The sequence below is a fragment of the Camellia sinensis genome, chromosome 6 (assembly GCF_055761805.1).
Source record: "Camellia sinensis isolate YWXY chromosome 6, ASM5576180v1, whole genome shotgun sequence".
Lineage (NCBI taxonomy): Eukaryota > Viridiplantae > Streptophyta > Magnoliopsida > Ericales > Theaceae > Camellia > Camellia sinensis.
Window position 1 is genome coordinate 32,737,359 of NC_138966.1, and position 15,105 is coordinate 32,752,463.

Consider the following 15,105-nt stretch of genomic DNA (forward strand, 5'->3'; position numbering starts at 1 on the left):
CTGTGTCTCTCTATATGTTGATTCGCCCTCTCCCTCTCTCTGTATTCTCTCTCTCAATTGGTGCCCACTCTCTCTAGCTCACCGAAGTCCCTCACCACCATTGCTCACGTCTGTCGCACATCGCTATTGCCATCGCCCTCTGTCTAATGGACTCTTCATTTCTATGGCATCCTCACCCAATCTCACCTCATCACTGACCAGCGTCGTACGCCACTGCTAGCGCCACCGCCACCGCCGCTGCCGCCGCATCCTCATAGGTTCTCTCTCACTCTCGGTCTGTCTGTCTCCTCTCTCTGTTTCTCGCTCTCTCCCTCTCTATCCTTTGCCCTCGGTCTCTCTCTCTCTCTCTCTATATATATATATATATAATTTGGGGGCTATGGACGAAGAGAGGATTACGGTCATAAAGCAAACCTGTTTTGTGATGGATGTAATGTGGATTTATTGAATCGCCATCTAATTTCACCTATATAATCTGAGTTTTCTTGAGGATTTTGTAGTATTGTTGTTCTTTACTTTGGTTGTGATTGCTTTCTTTTCGGTATTCAGATGAATTTAACGTGAATTGTGGATTCATGTCGATTAGGGTTTCTAGGGTTTCAAATTGAATGTTTAGGATTTTGTTTTACTCAAATTTGATTGAAGAGAAATCGAGGAAACATATAAATACATAAACCAGGTTTTTTACTACTACGGTGTTTTTTTATTTTTTATTTTTTCCCCTTTATACAGAAAATGCTATCTATCCAGAAACGTTCTAAGAATTTGAATGGATGAGTTAGATTTGAACTTGTGTGATGTAGATTACAAACTTGAGGAATTTATAATCCACGCATTTCAATTTCTGACTACTTTTCTGAATAAATATCTCCATTGCTAAATGTCAAATTTCATTTAAATGAGCCCATTCACTTTCCATGTAGCATGCTAATGTAGAAACTGAATATTGAATGGAGCCATTTGCAAAAAATCACATTCATCTCAGGAAATGATGTTTAAAAACTAACAGTCACAATGACCCATCTGTCTGTTCTTGATTGCAGGAATTGATTACTTATCTGTTGCTGCCTATAATGATCTGATTCCTTCTCATCTTGTTTTTCTAGAAGGCAGGGTAAGATAATATATCTCCAATGTGTTGGAATTTTTGTGTTTCACTTTCAGCAGCTCTATTGCTCATCCTGCCTTGAAATATTTCTTCTAGTTGCTTCTGTCAATATTATATCCATCGGGGAGAATTTTATTACTTTTCCTAAACCTGGCATTCACCTTCCTTTATAATGAAGTTTATTTCTTGACTTAAATTGTGCAGTCCGGATTTCATCACTTGTAGATTAGAGAAGTTCTAGCAAGATATCTTGTATCGATGATATTTTTGGGCATTATTCTTTGGCTATGATTTAAGGATAATGGTTATGTGCTAGTTTCTGATTCAAGTTTAAAAGGGTGTTTCTTACTGACATGAGATCAGTTCATTGGGAAATATTTGCTTATGTGATGATTATGTTGGCATTGTGAATTGTGAGAGTTGCAATGCTTATTAATTTGTATAAACTCAATGTAGAATCTTTTTGTTGAAGAAAATGGTCCATTTTTCTTCCAGTTACTAGTAGAAATAAGTGTCTATTCTAGGATGATGTTTTCTGTCAATAAAATGGCATCACATTATTATCATTATTTGGGTTCTCCTTTTCTGTTTTTTTGAATTGTTCATTGTCATGAAATGTTCATTGTAAAAATAAAGATTTACAATCGTTTGAATACTTGATCTCCTATAACTTATGTGGCTAGGCGTAAACAATTTAGTGTGTTTGTCCTACTTTGTGTTTTCATGTCGAGGGTAGATTTAGAAACTTGTAAAATTAGCACATTTACTATCTTATTTTAGTGAAGGGCCTTAATACTTCTCAACAAAATAATCTGAAATGAATATATAAATTAGATTAGGGATTCAAATTTTGGGAAAGAGATCAAGAGACATGGCAAATATTTGGAAATACAATGACTTGGAGAATTAGTGAACCGTAATTTTTTTTCCGTAACTCTGTATCCAGCCCACTGATTAATTTGGGGGATCATTTTCACCGTCCAGTGGGGGATGTGTTTGAACGTTGTGGAAAGTGATGTGGTTGGTGAGAAAGAAAATATCAAATAATTCTTGGGAAGAATCTATGCTATTATGTTTACAGTATCTTGTTGCAAGATTTTTTTTGGAGTAAAATGTGATCTTAAATGAATGCAAATTTTATAATTGGGGTCATTCGTGTCAAATGATTGAATGCTTATAAAGATGTAGTTGTTATGTATTTTGTTTTGGAATAATTTCACTTTGATTTTTTTTCAATTATGGGTATTTTTTTTGGTTATTATATTAATAATTTTATATCTATTTGAGTTTTTAATTTCAACCAATATGGGCCAATTCAAGATTCAGCTAATATGAAATTTGAAACGGTTGTCCAAATCTATAATCCTTAAAAGTCCAACTTGATGTTTTCTGTCTCACATAATAAAATGGCATCACATGGAGATGATTTTATTATCATTATTTCAGTTCTCCTTTTCTTTTTTTTCTTTTGTTTCTTGTTGGGATTAGATGATCGAGTGCTGATATATCTTATCAGCTCTACTATATGATAAGCAATTTTTGGTTAATGTTGTTTGGATATAAGAAAATTTGTAATTTTCATTTTAATGGAGAAGAGTAGCAACAGTTTTGACACCATTTCAAATGCTTTAGGAAATCATTCTGGTGGAAGGCCTGAAACTCAAAGATATTCAACTAGGACTATATAGTGTCCATTGCTTACCTCTAAGGTTGCTTGGCGCTGAGGGCTCGCCTATCAGATGCATCCTTATCAAATGACATCGTCCTTGTAAGTGTTTATATTTTTTGAGCCATTGTGATGCTTGAAGTTCTTAATTATTTGAAATTGTTTAGCATGATGTTTTATATTCACGGTCCGTTTGTTTTGGCATAAAATATTTTTTGAAAATAGTTTTTTTTTCTCATTTTCTAGTGGGTAATTGGTACATCAATGAAAAACAAGTTTATTTGGGGTGGAAAATGTTTTTCACTTTTAGAAGGTGGAAAACATTTTTCGAATTAAAGTTTTGTCAATGCTATCACACTACCACACCGGCACCACCAGTTCCCACACCCTACCACCACTAATAGTTTTGGGGTCCCGTGGCCTCTAATATTTTCATACATAATTGGGCAAATTTAATGAGAGATGAACATATGAGAAACAATAGACACTTCTCGCCCTCCTCAACCAATGCTGTGTTTGGTTGAGGGATTTGAGAAGGATTTAGAAAAGGAAAGGAAAAAAAAGTATGAAATTATGTGAAATATATGTATATTTTATTCATATTTCTCCTGCCTTTTCATTTTTTCTTTTCAAATCTTTTTTCAAGAAATTCGAAAAACAAATTGAGTGGGGTGCGCCTTTAAGTGAAGAACATGAAAGGCATGCATATGGTGGCGGCATTTGTTTTTTGTTGATGGTGGTGTTGTTTTGGGAGAGAAAGAAGTAATTTAAATCCCTTTTTTGGTTGTAGTTATCTGGCAGACGAAATCTATAAAAGTCCGGTTATTATACACAACTATCTTAAAGAACTTAAGCCATTCTATGTACGCCTCAGTAGTAGGATAAGATGGTGGTAGAGTTGATCTTAACAGAATTTGAAGTTTTTTTTTGTGATAAATCTTAACAGAATTTGAAGTTGACCTTCAGTTTCCTTCTTTTGGAATATTAGGTAGAGGCTTTGAAATGTGCATTACCACTTGCAGCCTTGGTAAGAATATGGAGAAATGAAGGTGTTACTGATGATAACAGGTCATTTGTTTTTGCATCTCAATCCCCCCACCCCCCCATTTGTGTGTGTATGTGTGAGTGTGTTTTTCTGCCCCTCAGTTTTTTTATTTTTTGCCTCATGGGCAATAGTGGCTTTGGTCTTATTGGTTTCTAAAACATGACTTTTTCTTGCAGTATTACATTTTTGCTTATGTTGATGCTCCGGGGTATCAAATATTGAAGAACCTGAATATTATCAGTACTGGTGTTTTATACCGAATCATTCTTAAGAAGAAGTAAGTCCTTCTGCCATTTAATAAGAATTATATCCAAATTTGAAGGCACCAACCAATTTAGTTCATCATGGGTAGGACACTATTTCTGACATAATATAATCTCTATTGAAATGCTGACTCTAAAAGAAATGGAACGGTTTGAATAGAATCTACTAACATCACAAAAACTTGCTTAAACTACTTTTACAACAGCTTTATCTAAATGTTAGGAAATTATGGTTTTCATACAAAAGAGAGAAGGGAAAAATTGAACAAGAACAATTTCTTTTTCATTTTTATTAGGTTTCCATGTTGACATTATTTTTTGTGATCATGACTAACATGAATGAAAGCATCCACAAGCTGGGCTGTTTATCCACCAATGAGGAGTAAACTCAGCTACTAATATTAACCTGAGTAATTGCAAAGAACCTAGTATAAAATCCTCAAGGTTTATTTGAGAAGAGACACCAAATGAAAAGGCCACTGAGACACTTATTAGATATTGGGTTCTCTTTCAGGTTAAGCGAGATTCAATGGGCTGCTTTCATTCTATTATGTGCAGGGTGCACCACAGCACAACTTAATTCTTCATAAGAGTGATCCATGATATGCAGGCCCTGGCTCATAACCAAGTGATGAATGAAAATCTTTGAATTACTGATGTTCTGCTTATACCTAAACGTATTTCTTAATGACTTTGAATTATATATCAGTTTCTTTATTCATGTTACCATGGTTGAGAGCCTTGTCCATTTACATGCAGGCCCTGGCTCGTAACCATTTACACCCTATCTCATTTATCCTTTCTGAACAGAGCCTTGTCCCAACTGTTTAGAATTGGCTATCTGACTGTACATTTCTAGGGCCACATGTTTTATTAAGTCCTAAGTCAAGATTAACTTGTATCAATTTCACTATCCTCACTATCACTACCCTCTGTCCTGGTAACAACTGAAGTTAATAACATTGATTTGTCTTGCTGCAACTACTCATTGTCTTTGTGCACCTGCTGCCAGATGAATTTACTTAATTTCATTGATGTTAAAAATTGCATGTATGCTACACTATTTCTCAAGTTACGATATGATCTTATCTTGTGAATTGATAAGTTTCAACTTAATTTCTTTTTGTCAATGCTCTTATTGACAACCCAGCTTTTGATTCTCAAACCAAAGAGACTTTGACAATTCGCCAAAGCAGTTTTGGGTCAAAATGTGAACTTTCACAGGAGTTCCTGAAGAAAGGTTTGTTCAGAGCATCAAGCAAATTCTTGGACTTCAGCATGGAAAATAGTATGACAGTGTGAAGACTTTGAGATATGGTCATTTGATGATCATGACTGATCAGGTTTAAAACATTTAACTTCTTGTTTTGTTTTTTCTTTTGGTGTTATCTATATGTTGATTCATTACTGAGTGTGGATGCATTTTAGTTTGTTTGCTGATGACATGGTTAAAAGTTTCAATTTTTATGCATTCACAGGACCATGATGGATCACATATTAAAGGGCTGTTTGCCAAAAGTTTCAATTACTTGTAGTGTTAACACCCAGATTGGATGTCTCTCTCTCTTTCCTTTCTCTCCATCAGCATCAATTTTCTTCCTATGAACGAAGATCAATCGAAAACGACGACATCGATTGCCTCCTTCTCGTCCATTCCGATCTCTCCTCTCTCATTCACCAGGTAACTAATTCGTACTTCTAGAGAGAAATGAGATAGCAATTTCATATTTGATCGAACAATGGTTTGGAGGAAATTGATTCATTGAACTGTATCATTCTCTCTCTCCTTCAATTTTGTCACAAACTGCATATATATATATATATATATATATATATCTGCTACGTGATCAGAAGGAAAACTACAGATGATTAATCCGCATATATATTTGCCAAACATCTCTTTTCTTTGTGAAAAATCAGCCTTTTCGATTTCAAAATCACAAAAGCAAGCCTTTTTTCCCTCATAATCTTTCTTCTCTTTTTCATAGTCCATGGCTTGATACTGTATTTGTGAGCTTTGGTGAAAAATGGGTCATTCCATTTGTGGGTTTTGCATTTTATAGGTTTGTGGTTCACACATTGGTAATGTTGGGTTCTCGCTGATTTTGGGTTCTTTTTTATTAATGGGTTTGCAGTGAAGGGATTGATTTCAAATGGGTATTTCTTGAATTTCTGATATCTATCCTTAGCTTGGTCTGATGTGTTGTTGTGGTCGTTGTTGTTTATGATATGAGTCTGATTCTTTGGAGATTAAAGGAGCTGTGTATTTGGGGCTCTGGCTAGCATTTTATGTTTCTAGCATTGGAGCTCTGATTCATTAATTTCAATTTTAAATATGTCTTTTTGGTTGACAATTTGTGTCTGGGTTTGAGTGTTCTGCAATGCCTCACAGAATTGGAGGGATTTTCGCATTATATAAGGCTGATTTGAACTCATGATGCCCAAGTCACTAGAGAGCAACCATATCGCTACTCCATGAATAAGCAACTTGTACTATAACAAGGTTCTTGGTAAATCATACTAAAGGAATGGGTTACCAAAGACCAAATCTCATACTAAAATGCAAGAGTTTACACATGAATGTCTCTACTCAATGAACTTGACAGTTGTCCACTACAGGTTGCTAACATAAATGACTAAACTGACAAGCATTGTTTATCCAATTTATTTGTCTTATTCCCAGACTTACACCAGCTTTAGTGCATCAATGAACCAGGTCCAGGTATATTAATGGACAATGGTAATGAGAACTGCAATGAGGAAGTAGGTACTAAATTCAATAATGACAATTGCTAAAATTAAGCAGGTAGATCATCAATATAGCAATTAGCAATTAGTCTATATAGCAATTGTTGATAAGCAGGCATATGCCTCGGGAAGGGTAGCCAGGGTAATAAGGCTCCCATAGCTCTGTTCACCCTGATAATTTCATTTTGTGGTTATTATTGTTTGCTTTAGCATATTACATTAGTTGGAAAGGGACTCTTTAGCATTCAAAATCATTTTATTTGTCATGACGTAAAGGGACTCTTTGGCATCCAAAATCATTTTATTTGTCATGACGTACTGTAAATATTCATTCACTTCACACAGTTTTTAGTCTTTATTGTCTTTCATGTTGCAAAGAGTATTATGTATATAGACACAAGTGGTCAGTGATATGTAGATTGTAAATGACCAAGTTTGACAAAATATCCAATTAATTTTGCAATTTTCTTGTTTACTGGTTGCCCTTGTGGTTGTTGCTTGAATTGTTATATGCTTAAGATGATGAGTGTGACTAAAGCCAAATAGGTAATAATTACTACACTTTTTTTTTTTGGTTTTTGATATATGAAATTACAGATTGTGAGAATAGAGTCTGTGCATCCTAAAGGATTTTTGCATCGAGACATCAAACCGGATAACTTCCTCATGGGTCTTGGCAGAAAAGCAAATCAGGTAATGGCCATTGTTGTATACTCTTCTTTGACATCTAGCATGCATGGATTGTCATAATATCTGTTTTCGTTGTGATTCCTTCATTTTAGATATATTATCTTCATAATCTCAATCTTGTCATGTTGACTAGGTATATATTATTGATTTTGGATTGACAAAAAGATATCGTGACCTTACCACAAGCCACCATATTCCTTACAGGTATACTTCTGATAACCAAGTTCATGCTTAAATTTCATGGTTCTTTGGTGTTCTATCCTTTTTGTTTTGGACATTGTATGTTGTTTATTTGTTTAGTTGTCTATGTTCCATGCAATCTATTTTTGTTTAAATACTTGGGTCAGAGGTTCCATAAATTGTTTATTCTTAATTTTTATATTGGCTCACTTATTTCAAAGATATCCTTGTACCTGCTGCTTATGCATTAGGGACTGGTAACTCTTGCTTCGTTTGGGATAAATCTGCCTCCTTCCTCTGTTTTCTTTTATAAATAATGGATGTTTTAAGAGTGAACATCTTTCTTAGTAGAGCAATCTGGAAAAAGAATAAGTATGGTGATTTCTCCACATTTTTGACTAGGAATAGTGACCATCACAAGAATCTATATATACATATATATACCCACCACAAACAGACGGATATTTTGTTATGCCAATATATCTGAAACGACAGATAGCTGACACAAGAGCACTGTTTAACTCTCTATCTCTTTGTTCTTTCCTCCCATTATATGTGTAAGAGTTCCTGATGCATCTTTCCTCCCATTATATGTGTAAGAGTTCCTGATGCATGCTTGGCTTATGTTCACAACTGAAAATATGGGCCCATTGTTCATTGCCTTTTGCATTAAACCTGAATTTGTTGCTTGCTTGCTTTTGAGAATCCTTGTCCACGTTGCTGTAGGATAATAATTTTAAGTTCTAAAATTAAGAAAAATGACAAATTGCCTATTTAGGCTTTTATGTTGGAGACATTGACAATATGAATTGAACAACTGCTTTTGTCTAGTTACTCGAGGTAAATATGAACCAAATTGTGTGCTCTACGTCCTTGATACTTAAGTTGTGATTGCTTCCATTGAAAGTGCGTACCTGTTTTTAGGTCAGTAACTCAGTTTTTCAAAGAATCCTGCTATAGTGTCAAAATTGTGAACAATTGTAATAATCAGTCAATGAAATGACTAAGCCTTTAATATTCAGCCTGACTAACACTATATTTTGTCTAGTTAGTCTTAATGTTTAGAGCCTTCGTAAAAACTTGCCAAATTATTGTATCTAGAGGAGGTTGCTCTGTTGGCTCAGCAACTCTCCACCTGGGTATGACATGAACACTCTGGCTTGGCATGTTTTCCTCACTAAAATCCCCCTTATGCTTCTTGGACATCAACTTACTTTTATTTTAACTCATGGTACAAAAATAAGTAACATGGTAAGTTGGCTGGCTTCAGTGGAGAAGTGTTGACTAGGCATATATTAGTCTGAATGTGTCTTTGCTGTATGATTCACTTGTTCTACCTTGTCTGGCAGGCTTTGACTTCGATTATGTGTTTGACTGGACCATTCTAAAGTACCAGAATACACAGAGAAGTTGGGGAAAGTGGATCAAAAGTTCACGAACTAGACGAGCGCCCTCCCCAACATATTTCTTAACAAGTTCACGAAGCTAAAGTGTACAAGACTACTTGGCAGTATAAGCATTTTTTGGAGGATTAAATATTTTTGGATGCATGTGTATGGATAACAAATATTAGTAGTTTTATTTGTTGATAGCTGCGCATGGATAACAAATAGTTATGTTTCAAATTGTTGTGCTAGATGGATGTGACTTGTGAATGAAAACTTAGAATAGTTGTATTGTGCCGAATGTTAATGAATTATGTATTGTGTCGAATGTTAATGATTCAGTTAATTTGAATGATACTTTAAAATTATAGGTTTATTATGGATTGAATGAATTATTAGAAATTACAGGTGTATTGTTTTCCTGCTTTGGTGACCAATTTATTAGTCGCGACAAATAAATAATTTTTTTTCGCAAAAAATGACAATTGCCGACCAAGAGTTTTGGTCGCAAAAAATACATCTATTGCCGACCAAAACAGCTCGTGGTCGTGGAAACTCACTTTTGGCGACCAAACTTTTTGGTCGGGAAATGTGATAATTGGCGACCAAACTTTTTGGTCGCGAAATGTGATAATTGGCGACCAAACTTTTTGGTCAGGAAATGTGATAATTGGCGACCAAACTTTTTGGTCGCGAAATGTGACAATTGGCGACTAAGAAATTTGGTCGGGAAAATATCACTTTTCGCGACCAAAGTGTTTTAGCGACAAAATGAATTAGTCGCGATAATTAAATATTTAGCGACCAAAAATTTAGTTGGCAAATCCAACTTTTTCCGACCAACCAAAAATTTGGTCGCGAATTACTTTTGCCGACCCTCAATTGGCGACCAAAGTAGTGACAAAAAAATTTGGTCGCGGATAACTTTTGCCGACCAAAAATTGACTTTTAGCGACCAATTTTTTTGTTGCCAAAAGTGTTAATTCTTGTAGTGTGGGTTTGATTTCAAAATCATTATTCAACTTACCATAAAATTAAATCATGTTAATTCTTCATTTTTGGTATCAGTTGGTTTGGAGACATAAATTGATTTATACAATTACCACCACCACCACACCATTTTATTATGTATTTCTTTTGGATAAATATTACAAATTTTTGTTACAAATGTTAGCTAATTTTCTAATACTGTGATAATAATTTATTATTAGATATTGTTTGTTATAACAATTGTGATATAGTTATGCACTAATTAAAATGTTACTCAATCATAATAGATTACATCATTGAGTAATATTTCGATAAAAATGGTGTAACATTATTATAAAATTACATAATTGTATCATTAATTTTTTTAACATATAATAATTTCACTTTAGAAATTGAGCTATAGGCAGAGACTGGTGGACATGGTTGTTGCAAAGTGGAAGGGAAATAGGTAATGGTTAGTGAAGGAAAAGACATAAGAAAAGAGCAAATAAAGAGTATTTTTGACATTTCATTGCAAAAGTTAACTACGTCTAGGGAAAAGTCAACAGAAGGGAGATATTTGTATATTGTCAGATAAAGAAAGGGAGATCAGTGTAATTTCCAAAACCTCAGGGGAGGTCTCTATAATTGTCAAAAATCTCAGGGGTGGTAAGTGTAATTTACCCATATTTCAGCAATTGGAAATCAAATTAATTTATAATTTTCAGATGTTAATTTCCAAAATCATGAAATTATTTCAGTTGTTGATTTCCAAATAGAATGAAAATATTTGGCATTGGTTTGCCAATTGAGAATCTTGAATAAAAAAAATAAAAAAAAATTAATTTCGGAGAGGGTGATAGAATGCCGATTGCGAGATATAACATAGGTATCAGAGAATCAATTTGGGTTTATGCCTAGCAGGTCAACAATGGAAGCGATCTATCTTTTGAGTAATAGAAAAGTATAGAGAAAAGAAAAGAGACATTCATATGGTGTTTGTTGACCTTAAGAAAACATATGATAGAGTGGCTCGGGATATAATATGGTGGGTGTTAGTGAAGAAAGGGGTGACAAAAGGTTACACTGTTGTGATTAGGGACACGTATGAATGGGTGGTGACCACTATTAGATCGCTTGTTGGAAAGACAAATGAATTTCCTATCACTGTAGGGTTACACCAGGGATCTACTTTAAGTCCTTATCTTTTTGCTTTAGTTATGGATGAGTTGACGAGAATATCTAAGATGACATGCCATGGTGTATGCTTTTTGTAGACGATATCGTGCTAGTGGATGAGACTAAAGAAAGAGTTAATACAAAGTTGGAGATTTGGAGAAAAAACTCTTGAACCTAAAGGATTTTGGATAAGCAGAACTAAGACAGAGTACATGGAGTGTAAATTTAGTAACAGTAACAATGAAAGCAGATGAGAAGTGAAAATTGAGAACCAAAAACTGTCTAAGAGTGAACATTTTCGTTATTTAAGGCCGATTATCACAATAGTGGGGGAGATTGATGCAGATGTGGCCCATAGGATTAAGGCGAGATGGTGTAAGTGGAGAAGTGCGTCTGAGGTACTGTGCGATAAACGAATACCCACTAGATCTAAAGGTAAGTTCTATAAAATGGCTATTAGACCAACGATGTTATATGGGACGAAGTGTTGGGCAACTAAGAAACAACATGTAGATAAGATGAGTGTGGTTGAGACGAGAAGGCTAAGGTGGATGTGTGGCAAAACTAGACTAGACATAATTATGAATGAGTGTATTCGGGAATGGGTAGGAGTAGCACTGATAGAAGATAAATTGAGAGAGAATTGATTGAAATGGTTTGATCATATTCAACAGAAACAAACTGAGGCAGTAGTGAAGAGATGCGATGTTGTAAAGGTAGATGGAAGTGTTAGGGGACGGGGTAGACCTAGATTAACGTTGGTTAGCGTTGCAAATAGAAATATGGATCTACTTAATTTGACTAACGAAATGGCCTTTGATAGGGCCGCGTGGAGAAGAAAAATTCATGTAGTCAACCCTATTTGATGGGACATAAGGCTTGGTTTAGTTTGGTTTTGTTAGAAATTTAGCGCCCATGTGGCATGACCCTTTGAACCTTTTGAACCTTATTCATATAAGTTTGAATTTGAATTCAAAACTTATTTGGATAACCACTCATGATATCTATATCTATCATATCAACTGATATGGATAGATTGATATATATGGTTATATATCTGATTATATATTTATATAATATATTGATATCAGATATACGTGATATGGTTTTTACCCATAACATTTTTTCCTAGATTCTCTCTCTAACTCTCTCCCATATGAGAACGATCCAGCCTCTGCACTGTGACTTGTGTGGGTGATACTCATATTGTAGTATCACTCCACTGCTGGGAGTTCGTTGTTCGCATTCTTGAAGCACGTGATTTACCCACTAGATTCTTCGCTTCAGGTTCTGTCATAAAGGTATGATCTGATATTTTTTACCCGCTGCGTTATACTTTGATTTACATTAGTATCAGAGCTCTAATGGGTATTTTCGTACTTATTTTTATGCATTAAAATAGGTATATAATTTTTATATAAATATATACACGGTATATGCATGAAAAATTAATATTTTTCTGAACATTCTCTGATCAATCTGAAATTTATATATGTTGTAGTATATTTCATGTAGAATATATCTGCCAAGTTTCATAAAAATCCAACGGTCAGATTTTGAGAAAAATGGAGATTTATATTTAATTTTTCGTAACTTTTGCTGCATGCTGGTCTTACGTGCTTTGTTTTTATGTTATGAAAATTACATATTTGGAATCTTTGTTTCGATATGTTCGAAACGGTATATTATGGGTCTGATTCTGACTTACGGTTAAGGAGAAAACTCAAACCCTAATTTGAGGCGAGACTTGAACAAAACAGGGAAGAAGACAAAATTGCTGCGCGCTGATGTCATCATGACACAGAAGCCGCCGGCTAAGCCAAGCTGCGAAAGGCAGCTGCGTTAAGACACTGTTTGTTTTGTTTTAATTTTAAAACTACGTTAATTGCTTCTAAATTATTCGTTATAATTTTAATTGAAGCATGGCTTATACCGTTGGGTTTTTAATTAAATTTTATACAAAATTGGTAACACTTACGTTTTCTATTTTCTGTTTATATTTACAAAAATTTAAAAACTCAAATAAAAACTTGTTTGATAAAATATTTAATTTATAAATTAGTGATCTCAGTTTATCAATTTGGCTAAAAAATGAAAACACAAAAAATGTGTTTCCATTTTGAGTTTTCAGTTTTTTTTTTTTTACCACCCAACACTAGCCACCACCCGCCACAATTTTCCACCATCGTCTTCCGCCACTGCCACCCACCACCCACCCCCCACCACCACCTGCCACCACCACTCACCACCCACCTGCCACCACCACCCACCACCTACTCAACACCACCATCCACCCCTCGCCACAACCACCACCACCTACCACCCACCTGCCATCCACCCACTACCACCCGCCACTACCATCCACCGCCCGCCACCACTACCCGCCACCTACTTGCCACCACCACCCACCTGCCACCCACCCGCCACCCACCTGCTACCACCCACTACTACTACCACCACCACCCAATCACTACCACCTACCACTTGCCACCGTCACCCACCCACCCACTCACGCACCACCACCACCACCACCACCACCACCCGCCACCTGCCACCACCACTCACCACTCGCCGCCGCCACCACCACCACCACCCACTTGCTACCACCAATCACTCGCAACTGTCACCCACCCACCCACCACCCATCCGCTACCACCCACCACCATTCGCCACCACCACCCACCATCCGCCACCACCACCCACTCGCAACCACCCACCACCCGCCACCGTCACCCACCCACCCACCATCACCACCCGCTACCTAGCCGCCACCCCCACCTGCCATCCGCCACCCACCTACCACCACCACCCACCACCCGCCACCGTCACCCACCCACCACCACCACCACCACCACCCACCACCCACCACCCACCACCCACCGTCATCACTTTCCACCACCGTCTTCCGCCGCCACTTACCACCACTTGCTATTTCTCACTCTTTTTTATATTTTAAAATTTTTTAAACATTTTGTCAATTACCAAACGCGTTCGTAGTTTATGTTTTTCTAAAAATAAACAAAAAGTAAACAAAAACCAGTTTATAAAATTTTTATAAATATAAACTGAAAACGTAAATGTTACCAAACAAACGAGTGGGTGGTAGATGGCTGGTGGGTGGCTGGTGGGTGGTGGTGGCGGGTGATGAGTAATGGTGACAGGTGGGTGGTGAGTAGTGGTGGCAGGTGGTGGTGGGAGGTGGGTGGTGGTGGCGGAAGACGATGGTGGAAAATTGTGGCGGGTGGTGGCTAGTGTTGGATGGAAAAAAAAAAAAAAACTGAAAACTCAAAATGGAAACACATTTTTTGTGTTTTCATTTTTTGGCCAAACTTATAAACTGAGATCACTGATTTATAAATCAAAAATTTTACCAAACAAGTTTTTATTTGAGTTTTTAAAATTTTTGTAAATATAAACAGAAAACAGAAAACGTAAGTGTTACCAAACGGCACCTTAAAGTTTCAGAATTTTATTAAAAAATAAAATATTTTTCATTAATGAAAAATTCAATATATTTACGTTAAATTGCTCTTGGGGGAGCATGACTTGGATTCTAAACTTGAAATTTTTACAGTAGACTACTGTTATGTAATCTTATTTACTAAAATAATTTTTGTATTTTTTCAGATTGTGTAATATTTATTTTTGATTTTCTGTGTAATTATTAATTACTTGTAATTTTAGAAAATTTCAAAAAATTGCAGAAATTATAGAAATATGTTATGGCATTATTTAAATATTGTATACAGCATGTTAAGTTCTTTTAAATGATTAAAACTTATAGTATATTGTTATAGCATGATTTATTTATATATTGGGAAATTTTAATTCCATGATTAAATATTCTAACATATGTTCTTTTATGAAATACA

At 35.6% G+C, this 15,105-nt stretch overlaps 1 long non-coding RNA gene across 2 annotated transcripts; it reads left to right on the forward strand.

The window, feature by feature from the left end:
- The first annotated feature begins 466 nt into the window (after window positions 1–466).
- LOC114278312 (uncharacterized) lies at window positions 467–9,450 on the forward strand. 2 transcript variants are annotated; one of them, XR_014332153.1, is made up of 10 exons: window positions 467–1,114; window positions 2,741–2,876; window positions 3,763–3,842; window positions 3,996–4,096; window positions 4,597–4,759; window positions 5,233–5,425; window positions 5,561–5,763; window positions 7,428–7,523; window positions 7,654–7,724; window positions 9,050–9,450. It is a non-coding gene; the product is annotated as an uncharacterized LOC114278312 (long non-coding RNA). The 2 variants fall into 2 exon arrangements; XR_014332152.1 differs by having other exon boundaries at window positions 4,597–5,425.
- The last annotated feature ends 5,655 nt before the right edge of the window (window positions 9,451–15,105 follow it).